This window comes from Echinops telfairi, unplaced genomic scaffold (assembly GCF_000313985.2).
Source record: "Echinops telfairi isolate 266 unplaced genomic scaffold, ASM31398v2 ScPeMD7_2;HRSCAF=8, whole genome shotgun sequence".
In the NCBI taxonomy this organism is placed as follows: domain Eukaryota; kingdom Metazoa; phylum Chordata; class Mammalia; order Afrosoricida; family Tenrecidae; genus Echinops; species Echinops telfairi.
The window spans coordinates 53,762,529-53,787,216 of record NW_022103898.1 but is presented as its reverse complement, the minus strand read 5'-3'; the positions used below and the strand labels follow the sequence as shown (position 1 = coordinate 53,787,216).

Below are 24,688 nucleotides of genomic sequence, written 5' to 3'. Positions count from 1 at the left end.
CACGTGCTCACTCTGCAGTGTTGTTGTTAGATGCTGTCCTGGAAATGAGAGAGCCACGTGCTCACTCTGCAGTGTTGTTGTTAGATGCTGTCGTGGAAATGAGAGAATCACGTTCTCACTCTGCAGTGTTGTTGTTAGATGCTGTCGTGGAAATGAGAGAGTCACGTGCTCACTCAGTGTTGTTAGATGCTGTCGTGGAAATGAGAGAGCCACGTGCTCACTCTGCAGTGTTGTTGTTAGATGCCAACGAGTTGGTTCCAACACATAGCACCCTGTGGGCAACAGAAGGAAACACTTCCCAGCCCTGTGCCATCCTCCCAGTGGTTCTGAAGTGTGAGCCACTCTTGCAGCCACTGTGTCAACCATCTTGTCAAGTCTAACTCCCCCTCCCCCCGTTTTTTTTGGGCTGTCCCTCTGTTTTACCAAGAACGTTGTTCTTCTCCAGGGCTTATATCTCCTGGTAACATGTTCAAAATATATGAAACTAAGCCCACCATCTTTGCTTCTGTGGAGCATTCATTCAATAGCAAATACTGTATGTTAGTAGTCCTGGTGGCTTAGTGGTGAAGTTTTGGACTCCTAATTGCAAGGTCAGCAGTTTGAAACCACTCACATGTGGAAGAAAAACATAGGCCTTCTACTCCCATGAAGGGTTAACAGTTTCAGAAACTCACAGGGACAATTCTATCCTGTCTTATAGGGTCACCATGAGTTGGCATCGACTTGAGTTTGGTCTTTTGGTTCGTGTGTTAGACTGGGCTGACTAGTGAAACACATTCATTGGCACTCATGTGTGTGTAAGCGAGAGCTTTATATCAAAGAGTAATTGTACATTAAGAAAACACCCCAGCCCAGTCCAGATCAAGTCCATAATAAGTCTGATATTAGCCCCAATGTCTGATACTAGTCCATAAATACTTCTTCAGACTCATGAAGCACGTTAAATGATATTGAATGCAGGAAGATCACAGGCCATTAGGTGCCAAATCCCATGGATTCAATGGCGGTGGAAGCATTTCCTGGCTTTGGTTGCCATCAGCGTGGATCCATGTCAACAGGAAGGTGAAGCAGAGAGACAGTATGTCCCCCACCCCCACCCCCCTACCCCCCACTTCCAGGGAAGAAGAGAGGAAACTCAGAAATGAGAAGGCCACGCCCACAAAGGCATCAAACAGGCTGTGATCTGATTGACAGGCTAGACTCCATCACTATAATCTATTTATAAGTTGACATGAAATTATGTAACTACTGCGGTATGGTAACAATCACTCTACTAAGTTCTGTAAATAATTTAGTGAATAAACTTTAGGGTCATTGACTGCCTCTGACCTTAGGTAATTCACAGTATGATGGTGTTTATGTATGCTCATTTCTATTTTTAGTAATAAATATTACTAATTATTAGTAGTTAATGGAAGTAGAGATAATTAGGCAAATGTAATTCTGTAGAGTAACAAATTGTTTCTTTGTTTCAATGGCACATACTTCAAGTTTTATTTTATTCTGTTTAATTAAAAAGTACAAATTAGCGCATCAAATTGTTTACATTCATTATATAGCAAACTTCCTAGACTCGGTGATTCACCAAGTACAATGCAACATACCAACAGAAAGAATACATTAGAAATAGAAAGGTGAACTTTCCACAAGAATTTTAAAATAGAGTGTGAAATCACGTGTAGTTCTGTAATGTGCTAACAGTAAAACTTGTGATAGTCAGAACCTGTGTGGGCAAAAAGCCTGTCAGAGAAGGAAAATTTAAACATTTTTCACTGAAATGTGATAGAAAAGTCGTGAAACTGTACCTTATCAAGATGAGGAACTTTGGAGTCGTAGAAACATAAAGCAGCCCTCTTGAGTCCTGCTCTCCAGGTTCCACTGCATCACTTCACGTATCGGTACAGCTTCCCCTCTGCTGTGTTTCTAGGCTGCTTGACACAGGTCAGCAGCCTGAACCCACCAGCAACTCAGAGGGAGGAAGATGACAAAGCCTTACTGCCTCAGAAGGCCGGGAGGCACTTGTACTTTGTTCTGTGTGGTTGCTGTGAGTCAGAATTGACGATGGCAATGAGGGATTGTTATATTTTATATGATGGAAGCTATTCACACTTGCTTCTGGAAACAAACTCTATAATGACTTGTTTCTGTAAAGGTGGTCTTGTCCACTCTTGTTTCCCCTTTGAAATCGTTTTACATTGTTTCCCAAGGAAACCTTAAGTTCTTTATTTCCACACATTCACCTTCATGAAATATTTTGATTAGAACATGCTCAAACAAATGAAAAACAAACACAACTCTTCCAGCTCTCCCGTACGTTATGACTCGCAGTGACCCTATGTGGCAGAGTAAAACTGCCGCTGTGAGTTTCTGAGGTTGTAAAGCCTCATCGTTCTCTCTTGATGGATTTGAACTGCTGCCTTTGCAATTGGCAGCCCAAAACATAATTCACTATGTTGCCCGGGCTCCAGTAAATCTTTTTATTCATAGATAATGAGAGATAACTGTTTAATTTCAGTAGTGCATGCTCAATATTAGTTCACCCTACTTCTCTGAACTGATCTTCTTGTCAAACCACTTGGCTCTTCATTTGTCGCTCTGAGTGCCATTTCTGTGTGGTCAGGCGTCTCAACCTGTTCTAGCAGATCTTATGATTAAAAAAAAAAAGATTTCTTAAACAAATCATCACCAAGATATTTTTTGTCTTAAGCACTCTAAAAGAGAAGAATTAAAGGTTTTATGAAGGTGGAATAAGGCAGAGGTGAGTTAGTGCTGGGATTCTTGCTTACCATGTAGGGGACCAGGGATGGATGCTTGGCCAATCCGCATGAAGTGTATCCATCACACATCTGCCAGTGGAGGCTTAAGTTGTTAGAATGCTGAAGAAAGCTCAGTGAAGCTTCCAGACTAAGACAGACTAGGAAGATAGGCCTGGGCATTTATTTCCAAACCTCAGCCCATGAAAACCTAATGCTTTATAATAGTCCAATCTGTGACTGGGCAGCTTCATGATGCAGGAGGCCACTCAGTCACAGCTAACAGCAACAATATAGGGACCAATTGTGGTCTTGGAGAGAAGAAAGTCAAGCCTGCTGGTCAGATTTGAGTTGAACTCATGAAAAAACTGAATGAGCAGCATCTCTGGTTCCCGCTTCTCTGTTGACAAGAGAACAAGTCCCCTTGTTGCTGAGTTTCAAGGATGTGCAGCTAACCTTACTATAATAGGTTAGTGGAATTGCTCTAGAATGTGATTTGAACAGAGTAGGCATGTTTTCAGTGCAAAATTCTGATGGAAAACACATTTTATCAAGCACTGTGAACCACAATATATACTTGATTTGAGGAAATTTCTATATATACTTGATTTGAGGAAATTAATATGGCTCATTACATAAATTTTCTGTAAAAAGGAGTTGTGTAAATTATAATTAATCTATATATGTGGAGGTTTTATACCTGAACATATTCTTAGAGCCTCATGTTAGTCACAACTAAACAGTTGATATTAATGATTTAAATTTCCCTTAAATTATGGTATTTTTTAGCTAATAGAAGCAGTTAAATAACTATCTAAGAGCTGGTCTCCATAAAACCTTTTCTTAAATTAGCGATGGAATGAAGAGCCACAGTGGAGCTACTGGTAGTGGCATGAAAAGCTTCAAGACTAATACTTGTTTGCAAGTGTTTCAAAACTTTTTCATGATCATATTATTTTTGTTATTCAGTTTTTACACATAGAATTCCCCCCCAAATTTTGGAATGCATGATAAATTACTGAGTCCTTTTTAATTCTTGCTAGACTTTTCAAATGGGTTTTGATAAATATTACATGGGGCACAACTTCAAAGGTGTTCAAAATATTCATAGAAATATTCTATTATCTTTTAATTTGATTTTTCCAAAACATGTTTTTTAAATCTCCTCATTTGTTTCACTGGATTCTGGTGGTAGGTAGAATTGGTGGGATAGGATTTGAAAATACTTACTTTATCCTAGTAATTTTCTTTTATCCTGAACAGCGTTTTAGAACGTGGGATAGATAACATGTAAGTACCAAAAGGTTCTTACAGTGGCTGCACATTCATTTTTACTCAGGCCTCTCTTCTTGTCTTTCAGACCCTTTGAAAGGTAAATGCTTTCCAGCCTCTCAAACCTAGCCATCATTAAGCACCTTACTTCCTCCTGGCTTTTTCTTCAGAAAAAAGGAAGTTCTTCCTTTACTTCTGATCTTCCTATTAAGCAATAAGTTGCCTAATGAGAGTGAGTGTAAAGGAAAGTTGGTCACATCTGCCTGTGTTGTTAAAATATCTTGTTTTAGTTTTTCAACAGAAGTCACATTCAAATCACTGGACCAATAATTACCAAACTCTGCAAGATGTGTAAATTTTCTCAAAACAATGAATACATTCATTTCCTCTTTGGTTGTGAGTTACTATTTTCAGTTGGCAGTCTGTTCTCCTGCACTCGGCAGCATTTTGTGCATCTGGATGGCATAAAATTTTATCTGATCCTTCAAATTATCCAAAGTCTCTTCCATAAATAATAAAAAAAATATATAATTCACTTCTGTGTCTTCCTTTGTCAAATCTAGGTAAACTTTCCCATTTAACTGAAGCAAGGTCGTTCTATTTTCAAAATAGGAGAATCTTTGCATTGTTCCTTTCTATTTCTGTGCTTTTATCATGGCTACCGCTGTTTCAACTCTCTTTTTCTGTGTATCCACTGCTTCATCATCATCTAATGCATGCTGTTGTTTTTAACATCAAAATGGGCTATAGATTCTACAAACTAGGTACGTGTGTCTTAGGCGTCTTTGTCACTCTACTCTTCAAACTTTGCCTCCTCCTCAGGCGAAGCAAAGAAATAATATAGAATTTCTTTGTCTGTCAAACAGACCATTGCAAAAAAACCCAAAACACGAAAAACCAAATAATGTGGGTGAAAATCCAAGTTTTGCAAAACTAGGGTAATCTCAATACCATACGTCCAAAGAAATAGAAGACTCAAGAGACAACATTACGTAATCATATCTCCTGTGAAAGGAAAGCAAACAGAAGGAATTGGTGTCCTGGGGAAATTACTATGGCAAATTATTTTTTAACCCAAAGAACTATGTCATCCCTAAAAAAACAACTTCTAAGTGTCAGTCAGGAAACTGTAAATATATGTACCAGGATCATCACATTATATAAAAGTCAAAAGAGACAGATGTTTTATACAATCACAGCTATGAGATGCTTTGACCCGTACAGTAACCTATAAACACCGTGATTTGGTGCCACTGAACATTTCTCCTGTTATAAAATATGATATCCCTGCCAGACACCAGCAGGTACTGTAAGTGGGACACTAGCATACCAAGTGCCAGATAGCCAAATAATGTAAGTCCCCTTGATATGTCTCACAGGGCTTGAAAAGGTTACCGTATATACTTGAGTATAAGCTGACTCGAATATCAGCCGAGGCACCGAATTTTACCACAAAAACTGCATAAGAAATGTGCTGAAAAACTCAGCTCATACACAAGTATATATGGAAATGATTCTGATTGAGTGATCATTGTGGAACCTAAACAAAATTTCCAATTTATTTTTAATAGCTCTTGAAAAGATTAGCTAGTGTTTGAACTGCTAGACTCTTTTTTTTTTCTTTAGCAGTCAAGTACTTTAACCACTGGGCAACCAGGTCTCCTCTTCATATACTGTTGTATAAAAGTTTAATATTTGTATCATGGGTGTATTTTTTTATGAAGAATGCCTGAGACTAAACTATCTTCTTGAGCCAAATTAATTATAAAACTGTTCTACTCTCTTTTTGAAAGACTTGCCTAAATTATCTATTTGGGAAACATAACTTTTTGTCAGTTCCTTAGAAATGTTTGTAGCACAAGGGACTCTCTTACCATGTTTATATTAATTTTTAAAATGTTGAAATGAAAATACAACTGCTGTGTTTTGGATCCCATAATCCCACCAGATTTGCACTGATCCATTCCTGTGTTTTCTCTGCTTTGTTGGTGATTCGGTTTGGTACTCCCAAAATATTTCCCTATGCCTGGTCTTCTCTGAAGAAAAGGTCTTGGCAACTATATGAATAACTGGAGTCGATAATTTGGCAGCCACAAAGATTTTAACACACACACATAACACAAACGAAAAGCAAAAGACTTTTAAATCTTTGCCATCATTGGCCCAGTCCTTACCCTTGCCCCAAATTTCCTACGCTCATATTTATTAGATAAAATCTAGGCAACTAGTTTATCACATGGCCAGTGGCCTTAATATATTTTAAGGCTCCAGTGGCTAGGTTCAGCTGTTCAGCCATATTGGCATTTATTATTTTTAGACCTCTTTCGTTACAAGAAACACATGGAATTTGACCATTTGTGTAAAAATTAATGTATGGTACCTCGTGTAGTAAGTGGAAGAGCTGACAAGTCAGGCCTTGGAAAAGAAGGAGCCGGGGTGCTTTGGCCAGTGCACGGCAGCCACTGGTTTCCTGGGCTGGGGAAGCTCACAGCAGGGAGGATCTGGACTGCTGTCCTCAGAGCACTTCTCTGTCTGTGGCTAGGGAAAAGCACAGTGCTGGGTCCACTGAGAAAACCTGGATGGGAAAGAACACATCTTTGGAAGTCATAGTGGATGCGATGGAAATAGAAAGATGCCGAGAAGGCAAGATAAAAACAAAAACAAAACAGTTTGGTTCTACTTTGCCTTTTGAATTTTCACCTCTCTCTGGTTATCTTGCTTACAAAATGGTGATGACTACTGCCTAGCTCATGTGTCCCTATAAACAGTAGAACACCAACGACTTAGGGCAGTGTGTAACCAAGACTTGGCATACATTTTATAGCTGAGACATTATGGTTCAAAACAAAACAATAAAAACCGTTGCAGTGGAATCACGCATGGTCTATGTGTCGTAGTGGGTTTTTTCGAGGACTGGTTTTTCTGAAATAGATCCCCAGGGCTTTTTCCAAGGTCCCTTTGGGAGGATTTGAACCTCCCATCCTGGTTCAGTAACCATTTTACCACCCAGAACTCCAAATGACTGACATGTAGAATTAGTATCACCAGTTACTATTAAGCTGCTTCTAATGAACGAGAGCCAGTATGTGTCAGAGTAGAGCTGTATATCAGAGGGCTTTCTTTCTTTTGTGTGTGTGTATAAGAGATAGTTTTATATAAAGGTAATTGTACACTAAGAAAGCATCCCAACCCACTCTAGTCCTAGCCCATAGGTCTGATATGAGCCCATATGTCAGATATCAATCTATAAAGTCCTCTTCGGGCTCACGAAACACATGCAATGATGCTGAATGCAGAAGATCACAGGCCAGTGGGTAGAAAGTCTTTGGATCCAGTGGCATTGTAAGCATCTCAGCGCTGGCAGGGGTCTCTATGTGGCTTCTCTGACTTCAGAGGTCTGGTTGTATCAGGGTAGATCCATGTGACTTCTCCAGCTCAGGGCACTAGTGCCATGTGCCTTGTCAGCAGAGTGTCTCCAAGGGAGTGAAAAGGGGGAGATAGGAAAAAAAAAAAAAAAAGGAGGGAGATAGTGTCTCCCTCCTGCCTCCAAGAAGGAATACAGGGTTTCTCAGAATTCTCCGGAGAAGACCATGCCTACACAGAGGCCTCAGTGGCTATGATCCAATTCACAGACTAGACTTCACCCCGTCACTCTTAATCCTCAAACTGGCAGATGATTATATAACTATCACAGACCACCCCTTGGCAATTTGACACTTTCACATAACTCTTCTCTAGCTATATATAATTTTTAAACAAACAATAATAAAATCGTATCTGTACCTTGCCGGATAAAACTAAAATGTATATGATTCAATATGTGCTACCCTCATTTAAACATTATATTCTATAAGTGAGCAAAACAAAAAATATCCTATGAGTAACAATTGCAGTTAATTAACACTTCTACCTTAATCCTATAATCCTATGAGTATACTCCCCCACCTATGAAAGTTTGTAAGCCAACCACTTCATGTCTTTATTCCCCCCACCCCCCTAATTTTGGGTATCCAACTTCTATACTGCCCACTTACATCAACCTGGTGCTCTGAAGAGACAATCATATCCTTTGACATGAAGAATCTTCATTTCAGTTGGAACCTTGTGAGGTCTGCATCCATAAGCAATGCCAAATGAGGACAGGACATCCATAAAGTCAGCAGCAATATGCACCAGTTCACAGGTTCAAACATCTTCTCTTCATCTCGTCAGGTTCTGATCAACTCAATGTGGGCTGCCTCACTTAGCCTCACTAGGGTGTCCATTGGTTGCCTCGCCTTTAGACCATGGGTTCAGCACAAATTCTCAACAAGTCTAAGCCTCTTGTGCTAGGTCATGAATTTCAGACTAGTCAACCCACTCTCGTCTTCTCCTCTAGTTCCTATAAACCAGGTCCATGGGTTTCAGTGGCAAGAGTCAACCTGTCTCTTTATTTCTGCATTTCTCCCATCTCCACTCAACAAGTGGATCCAGGTGGTCACCTAGCAAGCATTTCAGCCTGCCCACAGGCTTCCTTTAATATTCAGTCCTAGAGAGGAGTTTTCTTCATGGTTCCAGAGTTTTCCCAGCTTCTGACAAAAACCACTAGTTCAAGATTTCCCAAACACCAGAGTTCCTCTTTCTTTAATCTGTCAATCTTGACCCCAGGTAAGTTTCTTGGAATGTAAATGGCTTGAGTACTCCAAAGCACTGAGTGGGGCTTATCCTTTCAGAGCCTTCTTTCCAGACATGTCCTAAACCCATCTAAAGATCACATTAATGGCTTGAGGCAGAGGGTTTTCAATGGCTACATTTTTGAAAATAGATTGCCAAGGCTTTTTTTGAAGTGCCTATGCATGAACCCCAACTACTAGCCTTTTGGTTAGTTGGCGAACACATTAACCATTGAACCACCCAGGGCCTCCTTATACATCCATGCAGGCTGGCAAAAGAATATTGAGTTCCATTACCAAGCAATCAGTGTTCGTCAGTTCATACATTCTGTAAGCAGCTTGAGTCTGAGACATGAAAGCAATGCTAGATGTGTTCATTTTTCACGTATAAAAGGATTATTGATCTCAAGCAGAAAATTTACTATGTTTCTAGTATTTCTCCATGTCTTCAATGCATACTAATAGGGTTAATGGCTGAAAATAAATTCCATGCTAATAGAATTAATGGGTGGAAAAACAATTCCAGAAACTCTGAAATAAAAAAGGGGAAATATGTTTCTATACTATACGACTGCTCAAAGCCTTTGATAGTGATAACTTTTTAAAAAGTGCGCTGCATTTCTTACCCTTACGCTACTGTGAATCTTGGTGTCACGAGTCTCCAAGTAACACAGGCTGCAGCATGATTTAGTGAACTGAGTGCCTCCTTTGGCCTTAGACTTCAGGGTACAATTTTTCCTTGACCCCTTTCTGTCACCAGAACCAGCACAGTACTGATACATGTGGAATGCTCACTGAATGTCCCTTCACTGAATGAATGAGTGAATTTTGAGTGGAGTCCCAAATAAAAATGATTCATTAATATTTTGATGATATGGACAAACATGGTTGAAACCAGGAGGCTGACTTAAGTTACTCTTATTCCATGATTGTTCTTTTTTGATTGAAAAAGACGTTATCCCTACTTTCTAATTAGATTTGGTTATAAAAATTAAATTAACTGAGAATTAGTCACTTTTTTGGATATGGTCATGCATTTAGAATCTTTCCAGGAACATTTTATAATGACATTCCTTCATTAGTCTGTGCAAAGCAATGTATTGTTCTTGAGTTCCTTTCTCATTTGGGGCATTTTGGGGAAGACCTTTCTGATAATGCTATTACCCAAGAATAGTGTAACATCTTTATGTGAATACAAAAAATATCTATATTTTAAATCTGTACATCCATATGTTATATATATAGTGGATATATAAGTATATACACACATATATGTTTATAAATAGTTTAGGAGGGATATGTTCCAAGATCCTCAGCTGATGCCTGAAACCACAGATGGTACTGAAATGTACATATATGGTTTTATCCTATACAACATACTTAGGATAAAGTTTATTTCATAAACAAGGAGCATTAAGAAACGAACAACAGTAACTAGTGGGTGGATGGTGTATCCATGGTAGATGCGCTGGACAAAGCGATGATTTGTTTCCCAGGGGGGATGGAACAAGATGGCATGACATATCAGGCTAAGCATTTAAGATTTTCAGACTATGGTTGACATGACAGGAGAAGCATCAGAAAGCAAAACTTTGAATGGGGGTACAGTGGGGATGATTATATATAAAGTCGCCCTCTTGGTGCTATTGAGTATGCATTGCACTGATTGCCACAGAGTTGGTAATTCAAACCCTCTACCAGGTCCTCCAGGCAAACATGAGCATGTCTGCTTTCACAAACATTTTACAGCCTTGGAAACAGTTTTCCTTTGTCATGAATGGTCATTACAAGTTGCAATCAACTCATTGGCATGAGGGTTTTATTATCTGTTTGTACATATGTGTAAAAAAAGGTATTGAAAAAAGCCTAGCTTTCTAAAGCAAATAGATACATAGATATAGATATCCCCTGAAGTATGAAATACCAGATAGGTATCTTTTCTATGACACTTATTATGTGTATAAAATTAAGGCATCAGAAATTACTTATAGTGGGTGGGTGGGGCAAAACCTAATTGAGTTTCTTTAGTTCAGTTATTACTATCAGTTAACATGCAATTTGTTAGGATAAAAACAGAAACTTTTAGCAAGCAGATTTTATTTCTGTTACCCATTTTGAATGAGATTTGCTTAATCATGTGATTGAAGTAAAATATTTTAATGTCATAACACTGAATTATTGAGACTGGGATTTGGGAAAAATCAGAATGATTTGCTTCTGTTAATCGATTCTTTATCTTTCAATCCATCTTCATACTTTTGAATTTTTATTACTAATTGAATCACGTGGAGGTAGTGATTTTGTTTTTTACATTCTTACAGAAGTATAATTTACAAAAAAGGATTATGTCCTGAACCTCCAGTGAGAACATGGCCCTGACAACACTCAGAATTCAGGCTACTAGCCTCTGAAACTCTGAGACCATTTATGTCTGTTCTTGTAAGCATTATTTTGTGCAGAATCGGATTACCCAATAAGCAAGGCACACTTATGCATACTTAATAATGTATAATGAACAATTTATGCATGAGTGCAAAGCATGTGAAAATTTTCACTACAAATTAGCACATAAGCACAAGTAAGCCTGTGCTTACCATGCTTATTTAGTAATCGACCTCTGACCTTCTGATACTTAGTTGTGACAAGCCTAGGAAACTGATACAATAGTCATCCCTGATATATTCCAGACATAGGCAATCAGTTTAGTACATGTTTAGCATGCAGTGTATTTGTTTCACATAGGTTTGTTGATTATACAAATAGAATCACATTTTTGGAGAACTATAATTGCAAATACATTATCCTTTAGACTGTCTTTCTAGGCTCTGAAGTATAAAAAAGATGAAAACCCCACAGATTGGCGATAAAATAGTAAACAAACCCACGAGCATATTGGTAGTGCAGGTCAGTTTTTTTCCTTTTCACAAAAAGATGTAGAAACTAAGTCAATTTTTGGTAAGTACTAAATCCATCATTATTCATTCTCTACAGGCATTCTCAATTTCATCAAAGAATGGTTATGTCTTAGCATGTTTATTTCATACTTTGCTATTTACAGCAAGAGTTTATTTAATTTTCACTTAGATGTAAATCGTTCTCTTTAGACTATATATTTGGTGAAAATCTCTCTTATTTCCTTAAGTGAAAAACAACAGCAAACTAACAGTCTGAGTCATTTTAGGGATCTTACATTTTCCAAGGAGGAACATTTCTTTGTAACTAATTTTGAGTTAAGTTTTTAACTACATAAAATATCAACACCTGTTTTTGTCATAGTATCAACTGGTATAATCCTAAGCATGCATCATCTTCTGAGTACTGTTTGAGGTTTGACAAAATATATCTCACTTCTTAAGCCAAAGATGTGTTTCTGAAGCTTTAAGCTTAACAGTTCGGAAACTAATTGCATCATTTTGAAATTTTAAGGAGACAACAAAGCATTTCTACCAAGTAAACAAAACAAAGATGTAATATGTAAAGTTAACTTTTAAACCATAGGGATTATACTGTACGTGAAGCAGCATCCCTTAAAGTGTGGGAAGGGAATTTGTCAGGGTATATTTGCAGTCACGTTTAATTGCATGTGCAACCAGTGTGAACTCAAGAAATTTTACCACATAGCGTCACTGATCTCCAAACTATCCATCCCTCTTCACCAACAGCCTCATCTACTGGTCCCGGTGAGTCCCTGAGGCAGTGATAAACCATAGATAAGAACAAGGCCTCTGAACCACAGTCCTTGCCTAACATTTTGGCTCAGTCACTTGTTATCTGATTCATTAATAGCAGCACATTTTGGACCCTATCTGATGCTGTGCTTGCAATCTGCAAAGTGTCTATAACAGTAGAACCTATCTCCCTGGGATTTTGAGAATGAACATACATTTATAGTATCTCTTTATGTATACATGTGTGTTTGTATTTTTGTGTATGTAAATACATATTTGTACACACAGATATAGGACGAGTAAAAATATTGCTTACAAAACCACAGAAATATTTATTAAACAAAAATATCTAATGGAAAGCTTTTTTTTCTCCACATTTTCTCTACATAGATAGATACACTTTGAAGTTTTTCCTTTCTCCAGCTCTTCCCCAAATTATCCTGAGCTTTTAGAGTTACACCACATCAAAATAGCAGTTTTGACATCTCTACGGTACTCAAAGTATGTTCCTTTGAAACGTTCTTTTAGTTTGGAGAACAAAAGGAAGTCTGGGGATGGAGGGTCAATATCAGGATCGTAGGGTTTGATGAGATAAGGTTTCCAAATGAAATTCTCATAGAACAGACTTTGCTGCCCTAAAACAATGAGCAGGTGCTGTGATAGAAAAATAAAATTCTTCATCACGATGTTCTTGCCCTTTCTGATCAATGCAGATTTCCACATCCTTAAAACTTCTTCATAATAAGCCTGTGGTGGTTCTATGCCCCTTGAGAACACCTATCAGGATTATCCTTTGGGAATCTCAAAAACCAGTCACCTGAACCTTCTGAACTGATCTATCTGCCTTAAATTTAATCCTCCCAACACATCCTCTTGGAAGCCATTGTTTTTATTGCACCTGCTCTCTAACACACCCTGAGGAAACTAAGATACCTTATCTTCAGCCACCCTTTGATTTCCGAGGCAAGGGTTGAACATGTTTTGTTTCGGATTAACCATTTATATACGAAGCTGGAAGCCTAGAAGCAATGCGTTTGACTTACCTTATATCCACAGGCAGAGTTACGTGTGTGTTCATGTACAGATGTTTGTATGTATGTGTATAAGTTTGAACAATAGTGCACCTATAAGGATTTCGTGTAATGAGTATATAAAATTTAACTAAAAGTACATGGTACATTTAGTATATTTTAGCTATCATTCTTAAATTGAGCAGTACTTATATACTGTTTCTCAAAGGGGATATCATGTAAACCACTTATTTTTATCAACCCTAGAATGGTTCAGAGTTTGGTGAAAGTAAACATAATGGAAAACAAAACTAATCAGATTTAGAAATTATGAACTATCCAGTTTTTTAGCATATGGCAATGTTTGAGTATATATGTGAAATGGCTAATATTAAAGATATTTGGCTCTAAATTGTAGTAATGTAAAAGTTGAAAATCCTTTGAAGTAACCATGGAAATTATTTCAGATACTCTTTCTAGTTCTTTACCAAATAATTATTATAAGTAATGAAGAATAAATTTCTGTTTAACATATTCTAGGTTTATGTTCTTGGAAAAGTTGACTTACATATTTAGTGCTTTCTCAAAGTGTTTGGAGAGGTTTCTAAGGACTTTTTCTTTTGGATACTTTTATTATACAATTGTAATTTTATTAAATAATGGATAATTTGGGCAGTATCATTAATAATGAAAAATATGACCTAGTTAAAATATATTCACTTAATTGTAATCTTTGCTAAAGTGATAGATGATAATTTTCTTACTTACAAAACTATTATAATCTCTAAGTCATCAATTTTGTTCAACTTCAAAAGGGAAGTTTTACATTATTCTATGAATCTTTGTTCATTCATACCTTTTTATTAAGATGAGTTCAGTAGACTTATTGAGGGACAATTCAATTAAGAATTTGTTATATATAAGTTTGAATGACCCTACTGTTTATATGAACGTTCTTTGTGTGTGTGTCATGTAGATTATTGGACTTTTGTGGTTCATGAATACATTTGAGAACCTATAAAAGCTCTGGACTCTGCCCTGAAAAATACATGTAGGCACACAGTCAAATGCAAATAGAATTTTGCTTGCAGTTGATTTGACTTATTGCATCATCTCACACTTAATGATATAGTGCTTATGTATTGAGCTACTATCTGCAAAGTTGGCCATTAAAAGTCACTGGCTGCTCTGTGGGTGTAGATGGTGGTTTCTATTCCAGTAAAGAGTTACAGTCTCACAAAATTACAGGAGCAGTTCTGCTTTGTGCATCCTGTGGGTGCAGAGTCTCTATGGGTGGGCATTGATTTGATGAGAGTGAGTTTTTTATAATGCTCAGTTAAGGACTGTATTAAGGTGGATTTTCTAGAGAAACAAAATCATTGACACCCATATATGTCTAAGAAATAAAATTATATCAAAAATAAATTTCTAGGGGCAAGGGGAAGAAAGGGTAAATGAAGCAGTAATGTAGAGAGTTGACTGCTCTGAACTTGGGAGAAGGGAAGATGGTAATCCACAAGAAGGACAAGAGAAATCAAAGTGGAGGATAGAGGAAGTTATTAGGAGGATTGATAAGTAGTTTGAACTGTTGACTACAAATTTATGATATGAAATATAAAATCCCACCAAATTTCCAATTTTAAGTCTTGTTTAACAAGGAAATAGATAGATGATAGATAGATAGATAGATAGATAAAGAGATAAATAGATTGAGTTCCAAAACTGTAACTCTTTATGGGATTAGGAAGTGTGTATCTGTGAGTATGTGTGTGTGCATGTGTATATAGAGAGGGGCCCACACAGCCCCATACATAGTAGGCAAGCCCCAGTCCAACTGAAATCCCTTGGTCAGATGCTTAGCCAAAGAGTCTTCCCATCTCACAGAGTTGCTGGGATAACAAAACAGTAAGTAAGAAGATGAAGCAGGAGGAGAGAAGACTGAAGGCTGGTGGAGACAAAGTTGAGTGGATTCAAGGAAGAAAATATGGCAGGCTGCTGTCCCAGGTTCCAAGTAACCAGACACAGTATCCAGGTCAGCAGGAGGAAGAAGAGAGAGAGACATGTCATATGACATCACAAAATTTAACCATATCAATTACGTAATATTCAAAATACATTCATCTAGCCCTTATGAGGAACTATTTTATCCTGGTGTACAGAGATGAAGAAACTGGAACGATATTAAAATTGGGTTCAAAAATAATTCATATGTTGCTGTATATTATACTTGTAACTTGTTTTTGAATCACCACCTCCATTTTTACAAAATTTCTAATGATACAACACTTTTAGGTATAGTAAAGAGACTTACCCAGCCTTTTGTGGTCCACCAATCTACTGCATGTTTATAGTATGGTATGTAGTTAGACTTTGCTATTGAGTCTTTCAAACCAATCCCCACCTCCCACCTCATTAACAATCTTTTTTTGTTTTTAATGAATGGCAACCAAATAACACTTCTTGGTGTGTATATTTCAGTAATTTTTCATGTTGAATAGTTCCTTATAATACCAGACAAGCAAAGAATACTTGTAGAATAAGTGAATGAGTAAATGAATGAACAAACAATGCCTAGGATACAAAAATTATTACATTACTTAAATGGAGTATAAGCTGCTGTCTTAAATAAGAAGCCAAATATCCCAGTTATAGCCTATTAGGACAAAAAAGATACCCCACCGAAAAATGGCATTCAATTTACCGCTTTCTGAAAGTGAATTCAAAGCTGGTAGGGAAATTGGATTTTGCTAAGTCTAAATATTATGCTAACGGTATTAAATGGAATTATAATTTAAATCCCCTTAATTAAAGGGTTGTCTTTTGACTCTTCGAGGTTTAGCCTATCTGGATTAAATATTTTATTTGATTTTGAATTCTGCTTTGATAAACTACATCAGATAGGAGAGACGTTTTTTGAAAGAAATTTTTCATGGAACGTTGATATGATGTGTCATGGTTTCATTGGCATTTCCTCTGTTTTGGTTATCATGTTGGATAATAACTTCCTTTTGGGAATCTGCTTGTTTGCTGGCTGCTTTATATATAATTTCAAAGAATACCACTAAAATTCAGTGGCTTCTGTAAAATAAAGCTATTTACAAATGAAATTTGTTGAGAACAAAAGTAACCCATGAATATTGCTGAATTACCCAGAATCACTACTTTTAATGACTCCTGTTTGAAGTGCAGAGAGAATTTCTTTCTTTCTTAATGTTTTTTTTAAAGACCTCCAGTGCCCAAATCCTAAAAAGAAAGCATTCCTCTTTGTGGAGAATGTGAAAAGAGCTATTAATTTTGGCACTGTAAAAGTAGATAATAAAATACTTATGTCTTTTTGGAAAGGTAATAAGAGAGCAACAACAACAAAACAATACACATACACAAATCTAAGGACTTCTCAATAATATGTGCTGCTCGTTGTATATTTTCCTATTGTTTTCTGTACTTTCTTGTGTATTTTTACAGTCATGACCCTTGCTAATTGCCTTCAAGTCAGTTCATGACACACAGGGTCGCCATGTGACTGAAGAACCCCTCCCCCGGGTTTTTGTGGCTGTCATGTTGATGGCAGTATGTCCTCAGGTCTTCCTCCTGCACAGCCAACTGCAGACTCTTCAATGAGCAAGCGAAGCACTTCCAGCGCTTCTGCTGACAGGGCCCCTTCCTGCCTCTTCACAGAAAGTAGTTGTGATTATTCAAGCACAGTGGTAACCAACCATGGTTTGTTACGTAAATTATATTTGGTTTTCATTTTGCACCAAAATTGAAACCAAATACTTAAAAAAATTTTTTTTTTCATTTTGGCTCCTCTTTTGTTCTTTCCCATGTTTGTCCCATTTTGATAAAACTCTCCAGTTACAATGAATTTTGTTTTTTACTGTTTATATATTAGTGGAATTTAAAATGTACTGTTTTATGACTAGCTTGCAGATAAGACATTTATACTTGATGCATCTCATGAATGATTCCACAGAACTTAGTAACATCAGAAATTTCTTATGTTTCACTAATAGGGGTAGAATTAATTAGAAGGGATGATTAAAAAGAGGGTTTTGTTGTTGTTGTGACCAAATTTTAACATCTAGTTCAAATTTTAAATTCCACTTTTCAGTCTGAAGTCTTTCTTGATTTCAGTTACTCATATTGCTGAGTATTAAAGTTGAAATAAAATGGTAACAGTAGTCTCGTGCACAAATAGCATCCAATTTAGATGAAAGGAAATAAACATTTGACGCTGGGTTTTTATATGATCTATATGATTTCAACCTTTCCTAAATTTTTATCAACTTAGAAAGAAAGACACATGTAAGGAAGTAGTTAAATATCATTTCTGCATGAGAAAGATACTTAACAAGAAAGTTTTCACTTTTGAACTATGAAATAAATATACAGGAGAACCAAAAGTACGTTTTATTCCTTTTCTATTTTTCCTGCTTTTTGTGTATCAATGCACAGTGTACATTTTGCTTTTTGAGGTGATAATTATGTTTAGATTAAACTTTAGTTTACAAAAATAACAATAATTTGGCTGTCCTTCAGAGTCTGAAGGCGTGTTCCTCTGACAGATATTTAACACTCTCTATATTCTCATTACTTAATTTTAACTTTCAAAGTATGTTTCAGGTCATGAGTTGAATAATTTCCAAAGGTAGTTTAAATTCTCTTAAAAATACGATAAGCTGCTGTGCCACTTAGATGCATGGAGAACAATAAAATATATTTTTCTGTTTAAATGAAAACCTGACAAACCGCTTTATAGGGATTGCTTCTTTAACTCTGGCTTTGCGATACCTGTGGCTCATGCTATCTGGATCATATGTGTTAAAGTAGAGTTTATTCTGGTCAATGGACTTCTTATGTGGACACCTGTGTGTGTATCTTACTTAGAAAACATGCATTCAGAATACAATGTTGGGTGTTCGGAAGATGTAGCTAGGAACCAGCTATGAATGTAGGTATTTTCAAACTACACTCATTTTTGGCCTAGCTTCAAATCAAGTTTGTTTGGTTGGTTTTTTATATCGCATGCTCATTTCATGAATATTGATGGAGCACCTGCTATGTCCCTCAGACTGTGTGCTTGAACGTGAAGACATGCTTGCTCAAGTCACATATGACCGCTGTCTTCATAGAGCATTTGTTTTCGAGCGAAGGATCGAGGGATGTCAATTACATATTCAGCGTTAGTGCAGGAGCTGCTACAGGAGTCCTGAGTGTCTCCAACAGCAGGCGCTCACCTGAAGGCGGGTGGTCAAACAAAGCATTCTGGGGGCTGTAGATCCTTAGGCTGGCCTGGAAAGGACAGAGAAAATATGTGTGTGCCTTCCCCGATAGAGAAAGGGCAGGCATTAAGTATTTGAGATATACAGGCTGTTCACACATGCCGAAAAACTCACATGGCCACTCTGAAGAGAAGAGATGATATTTCACTAGCTCATCTTTGATTTGGTTTTCTTTGTGGCTATCCAATCAATTGCATTTGGATTCAACCAGAGGAAAGAGCCACTCTGAGATACATATTGAGAAATGTAATGCGAGAAATTGGCTCTGCTTGACAGGATGGTACCACCTTGATGTTCCTGCCCTCCAGCTGGGTCCAGAATAGCTCTGCAGGAGTCATCCGCCCCTAATCTCTCTCAGATGGATGATATTTCACTGATCAGTGTTCACCAGCACAACAAGCATACATATCTTATATTGATTTTGAATTTTATTTTTCCTCCCCAACAATTCCCTAGGGTCATAATGGAATGGGCTGTGTTTTCTTTCTTTTTGTTTTTTATCCTTTTGCAGATCTCTTCCTGTGTGACCTGATGCTTTAATATCTTTTGAAAGGTACAGTGTAAATATTGATCCTGTTGTCCTAACCGAGTGTAGATTGAAGAGAAAATAAGATTGTTTTTTCGTTGTTGGTAAGCTGTTTATTAGGGAGGGTTGCAACTTAGGGATGTGGTGAGAAAGGGCTTAGAGAAGAGAGCATTTTCAGGCACTGCTTACAGTTGCTCAATTCAAATGTCAATTGCAGATACAAATGATGGTTAGACTTTACAGCAGCATCTCCCAATCATAAACATTCTTAACCCAGAACAAATAGAACATGAAGAACTTCTACCAGTCATGTGGGTGGATTCCTGCTGATCCATTGACCTTTTCTTAGCCCACCCCTACCGTTAAGCAGAGACAGTTTTCAGCTTATGTTATTGAAGATAGGGGAATTTGAGACCAAGGAATAAGTTCATTTATTCAAAAAATATTTGTTGAGTATACCTAAGTATAGTTTCTAACATGAAGCCCGAGCCTTGGCTTGTTCTTTCAAGATGATAATGTAGATAGACTAGAAAGACTTTCATGGTTTGATGAATCAATGGCAGGGCTGGTTTCAAGGATGTTTTTATTAAGGCCTGCCCAGAATTTTGTCTAATGCTCTGTTCTTGCTATCTTGATCATCTTAATAGTTTTTGGACAAGCATCTCCATATTATTATTTTGTACTGGGCTCTTAAGATCATGTAGCTTCTTGTTAATGGAGGCTTAATCCTGGCTTTACTTATGAGTGTTTAGCAAGTTAGCTTATATTTATTAAATTTCTTTCTTCATCTGTAAAGTGGAGATGTAATTGTATACATAGGTTGTTGAGAATATAACATGAGGCATGCTAGTGGAGTACTTAGCACAGAGTTTGACCACTAGCCAAGTACACAGTAACTCTTGACTGCTGCTACTACTGTTGCTGTTGATACTGCATAAATGAATGCCTTTGGACCCACGCTCTTTTTTTCAGGTCTGAACTTCCCTACTGAAGTAGCAAATACATTTCACTGTTTTAAAATAAAATCAATGGAAAGTCATTGAAATATTCCAAGGTGTTTCCCTAAGGCTGCCAACCTCTTTATTTACTCACGGTTAGTTTTCTTATAGTAAGTGGTTGTTGTTTTCAATGAATTTAATTTTATAAGTTATTTTATATAATTTTAACATTGCTAAAGAGCCTGATTTTCTTAAATGGAGGAATTTTTACCTAATTTATGTTGGCTTTCTATTAGGAATTTAGTAATTTTGCTTTTATTTTCAGGAATTGATTCATGATATATATTGATAAATAAAGTACTCTTCAATTGCAATATATAAAATAAGATAGGGCTGATGGAGACATAATATCATTGTACCCAAGTCAATTCTGACTCATGGTGACCGATAGGACAGAGTAGATTTGTTCTCTGCACATTTTTATGGGAAAAGAAAGTCTCACCTGTCATCCATGAAGCAGTTGGTGGTTTTGAACTAATGATATCACAGTTAGCAGCTCAATGTATAATCCATTGTTAGATTTTCGTTGTTAGACATTGTGGTAAATTGGCGTTGTTAGACAGTGTGGAGTTAGTTCTGACACAGCAACCAGAGCTGACACGAGACCAAAGGAAACACTCCCTTCGTTGTGTTTGTGCCATGCTCACATGCCTGGGATGTTTGAGTCACTCTGTTTCTTTGAAGGTCTCCCTCTTTTTCACTGACCTTACACTTTACCAGGTGTGATGTCATTGTCTAGAGAAGACTGGTCCCTCCGGAAAACGTTTCTGAAGTACTTGAGGCAAATTTCTGCCATAAGGAACATTCTGGTGGTACTTTTTCCAAGACATATTTGCTTGTTTTTCTGACAATCCATCCTATATTCAATATTCTTCTCAATACTATATTCATCTTTAGTTTTCCTAATTCCTTCTCTAGCTTTCACATGCCTCTGAGGCCGCTGAAAATACCATGACTGACTCAGGCACACCTTAGTCAGCAAAGTGACATCTTTGCTTTTAAACACTGTAAAGAGCTCTTTTGCCACAGGAAAGGAGACGCATTGGATATCCTAAAGTAGCCTTGAAAATATGTAACCAAGCTTATTTGAGAAAATATCAGAGGCAGAGCACCTCAGTTATCCGTTCAGTAGCACAGGGCAATGGATAAATGTACTTCTGAAGTTCAAGCATTTGCACATGATATATTTTTAATAAATTTTTTTATGTCTATGGAAATCTTAAGTATTATAGTTATTTAACTCAGGAAATACAATATATTAAGCATTGCCAAGGAACCATGGTGTGGCATAATTATTATTTACTTGACTGTTAACCGAAAGGTCAGTGATTTAAGCCCACCAGCCTCTTTAGTGGGAAAAAGACCTGACAATATTCTCCCATTAAGATTAGAGCCTAGGGAATCTTACTGGGCAGTTCTAGTCTGTCTTATAGGCCGAGTTGACTCAACGGCACCCGCAATACCAGCAAGTGTTGTTCAGAGGCCTTTGGGTAATGTAAAGCACTTGCACTTGGTTACTGACTGAAAGGTTGGCCATTTGAATCTACCCTTTGGCCCTACAGAAGAAAGGCCTGGTAGTCTAATTTGGAAAGATTACCATCAAGAAAACTCTGTGGATCTCTGCTCCGCTCTATCACATGTGGTTGACATGGGGCTGGAGCTGACCTGCCAGCAGTTAACAACAACAGACATCATTAACCTTTCAGTGCTGATTCCTAGTCATCCCTATGAGCCTCACACTTCAATAGGTTTGCTTTGGGGAGGATGATAATGGGGACTGTATTTGCAATGTAACACATTTGTGTATGAATTTTATATTTTCTTCAAGGAATTATTCTAATTTCTTGAAGAGTTCGAGACAGTGCTTATTTGTCTCATCTGTTTGCACAACTCCTGTTTTCTGGTGACCACTGTATTGGTGTTGATGCATCTGGTTTGGCTGCTTCCTCCTTCCTCACAATCTTTGATCCATTTGATTCCAAAAAGTATGTTTATGTGGATAGAGGTAAAAGATCTAGAAAAGCTCAGGCAAAATATCTCTGTTGTTTATTAGAAGATGGTGCCCTAAGCTGGTAGACACATCTGTTCTGAGGGAAATCAGACAGGACCGCAGAGAGAAAGAGAAGAGATGGAAATAGGGTACCCGGGTTCCTGCAGAGTTTCCTGTTCTGATTCTAGAGCCCTATGACATTCTGGTGGGAAGGAAGGAAACAACTGTGAAAGAAACCAACGAAGAGATGGACTTGAGAAAGAAGGTGTGTTTTTTATCACCATTAATAGAAAGATCAGGCGGGAAAAGGGATGCTCGAGACACCTAAGCTTGATGATGCATAGACAGCGCTGGCTTCTGATATTGCACTGCCATTGTGATGGAACGAAGGTGGTTTGATTGCAACAGCTGATGAAGTTAATGGGGTGTGGAAAGGTGACCAGCATGCATACTCCTGAAGCTAACCTGAGAAGGGCAGGGGAACATTTATAGGCACAAGGAATGCTTGGATGTGAGGTAAACAGTGTGAACCAAGCAGCTTCCTCGTGGGTTTGAACCAACTGGCGGCTCCATGGGTGAAAGATGAGTTTGTGAACCTTGGAAACTTGAGGGAGCAGTTCTTCTCTGTCCTGTAGCATCACTAGGAGTCAGATTTGACTCAGTGGCAGTGGATCTGGCTTTTGGTTTCCTTTCTATGGTAGCAGATTAGCAGATTACCATAAAACAATTATTTTTCCCTACAGAGTTGGTAGTAGTTCAAACCGCAGCTAAGTGCTTGCTTGCATCACTAGGTAACTGCAAGGTAGATCGGACAAGGAAGATTGGTTACAGTTAATTATGTTACTGATATCAAGTATTTGGAACCTATTGTGACTAGAAATTCTGTCCCTGGAAGCCTGTGGCATTCCCTCAGTGTCCTTCGACTGCATGGCAAAGAGGACTAACTGGAAGGACAGTGCATTCTCAGTATGGTGGGACTTACTGTATGACAAAGGAGCTTTTTTGTTTTACTTACATAATTTGAAAAATAACCTCACTGTTATTCGAAATTGTAGTGAAAAGATTTTTAATGAAGTGCATGTCAAGTCAACAATTTCTACATGTAGAACTCAGTGGCATTGAGTATATTCTTTGTGTTGCTTCACTGTTTTTAAAAGCCTGCATGGGAGTGGCATTTGCACTTGAGCAGTGGTAAGAACAAAACTTTAAGATGTATAATCGTGAGTTAATCAAGCCCCGCCCCAATATGCTTCTGACCCAAGGGTTTCTATTTTAATTTTAAATGAAAACATTCATGAATCTGAAGTATAAAATGTATGCCCAGACACAATTATAAGGCTAGCCTAGGACTGGGTGATGTTTCCCTCTGTGTGCATTGAGTTGGTATAACTAGGAATCCACTCAGTGGCATCTAATAGCAAGTATAAAGTTTGAAGGGTTTGACATATGTCTGCATTCACATGACCCACACTGCAGTTAGCATATGGAGTATCACTGTTTTTCTAATCTGTCCTACATTCTTCCGGAGGCCTTTGATTTCTATGTTCCTAGAATGGTATTTGCTAGTTCTTAAGCATTGATTGTAACAGTGAACGATACAGTTTTTATGTTTGCCATCCTGTTGACATAGTGGTTTATGAGTTGGGCTGCTGACCTCAAGGTCGCCAGTTTGAAACCAGCAGCCGTTCCATGGGAGAAAGATTATGCTTTCTAGTCTCTTAATACAGTCTGAAAGGCCACAAGGGCGGTTCTGTCATGTCCGACAGGGTCACTGTGAGTCAGAACTGACTCGATGGCAATGCATTTGGTTTCGGTTTGGTTGCATTAAGCATAGTGTTTTGATATTCAACCAGTTTGGGTTCTACTGGTAGCTTATTCCTTTTTTATTGTTGAATAGTACACATTTGTATGAACATGTTACAGCTGGATATCTTTAATTGATAAATTATTTGAGTTGTTTTCACTTTTAGGCTATTATGGATAAAGTCGATATGAACATTTCTAGATAATATTTGGAGACAGCATTTCATTTATCTTGTGTAATGGCAAAGGATGGGATTGATAGATCATAAAGCATGTGTATATCAAATTTTCATGGAAACTGCCAGGTAATTTTTCAGAGATGTTCAATCATTTTATATTTCTGTTGGCAAAATCTGAGCAGTCCCATTGCTGTGGACCTTCTCCAGTATTTGGTGTTATTAACATTTTCAGTTATAGCCATTCTCATGGATTTAAAGCCATATTTTATGGTCGATTTATTTTAAAATTTACATTTCCCATATGACTGACTATTATGAGCATGTTATCATGGCTTATTGGCATTCATATATATATATATATTTATTTATTTATTTATTTATTTATTTATCATGGAATGCCAGTTTATTTTTTATTTTTTTAAACATTTTATTAGGGACTCATACAACTGTTAGCGCAATCCATACACACATCAATTGCATAAAGCGCATTTGTACATCATTCTCAAAACATTTTCTCTCCACTTAAACCCCCAACATTAGGTCCTCATTTTCCCC

At 37.4% G+C, this 24,688-nt stretch overlaps 1 protein-coding gene across 1 annotated transcript in view; it reads left to right on the top strand.

Annotated features, from left to right (window-relative positions):
* The window catches only part of NAV3 (neuron navigator 3), a 694,120-nt gene that overhangs the window by 87,487 nt on the left and 581,945 nt on the right, over nucleotides 1-24,688 (top strand). The window lies entirely within an intron of this gene.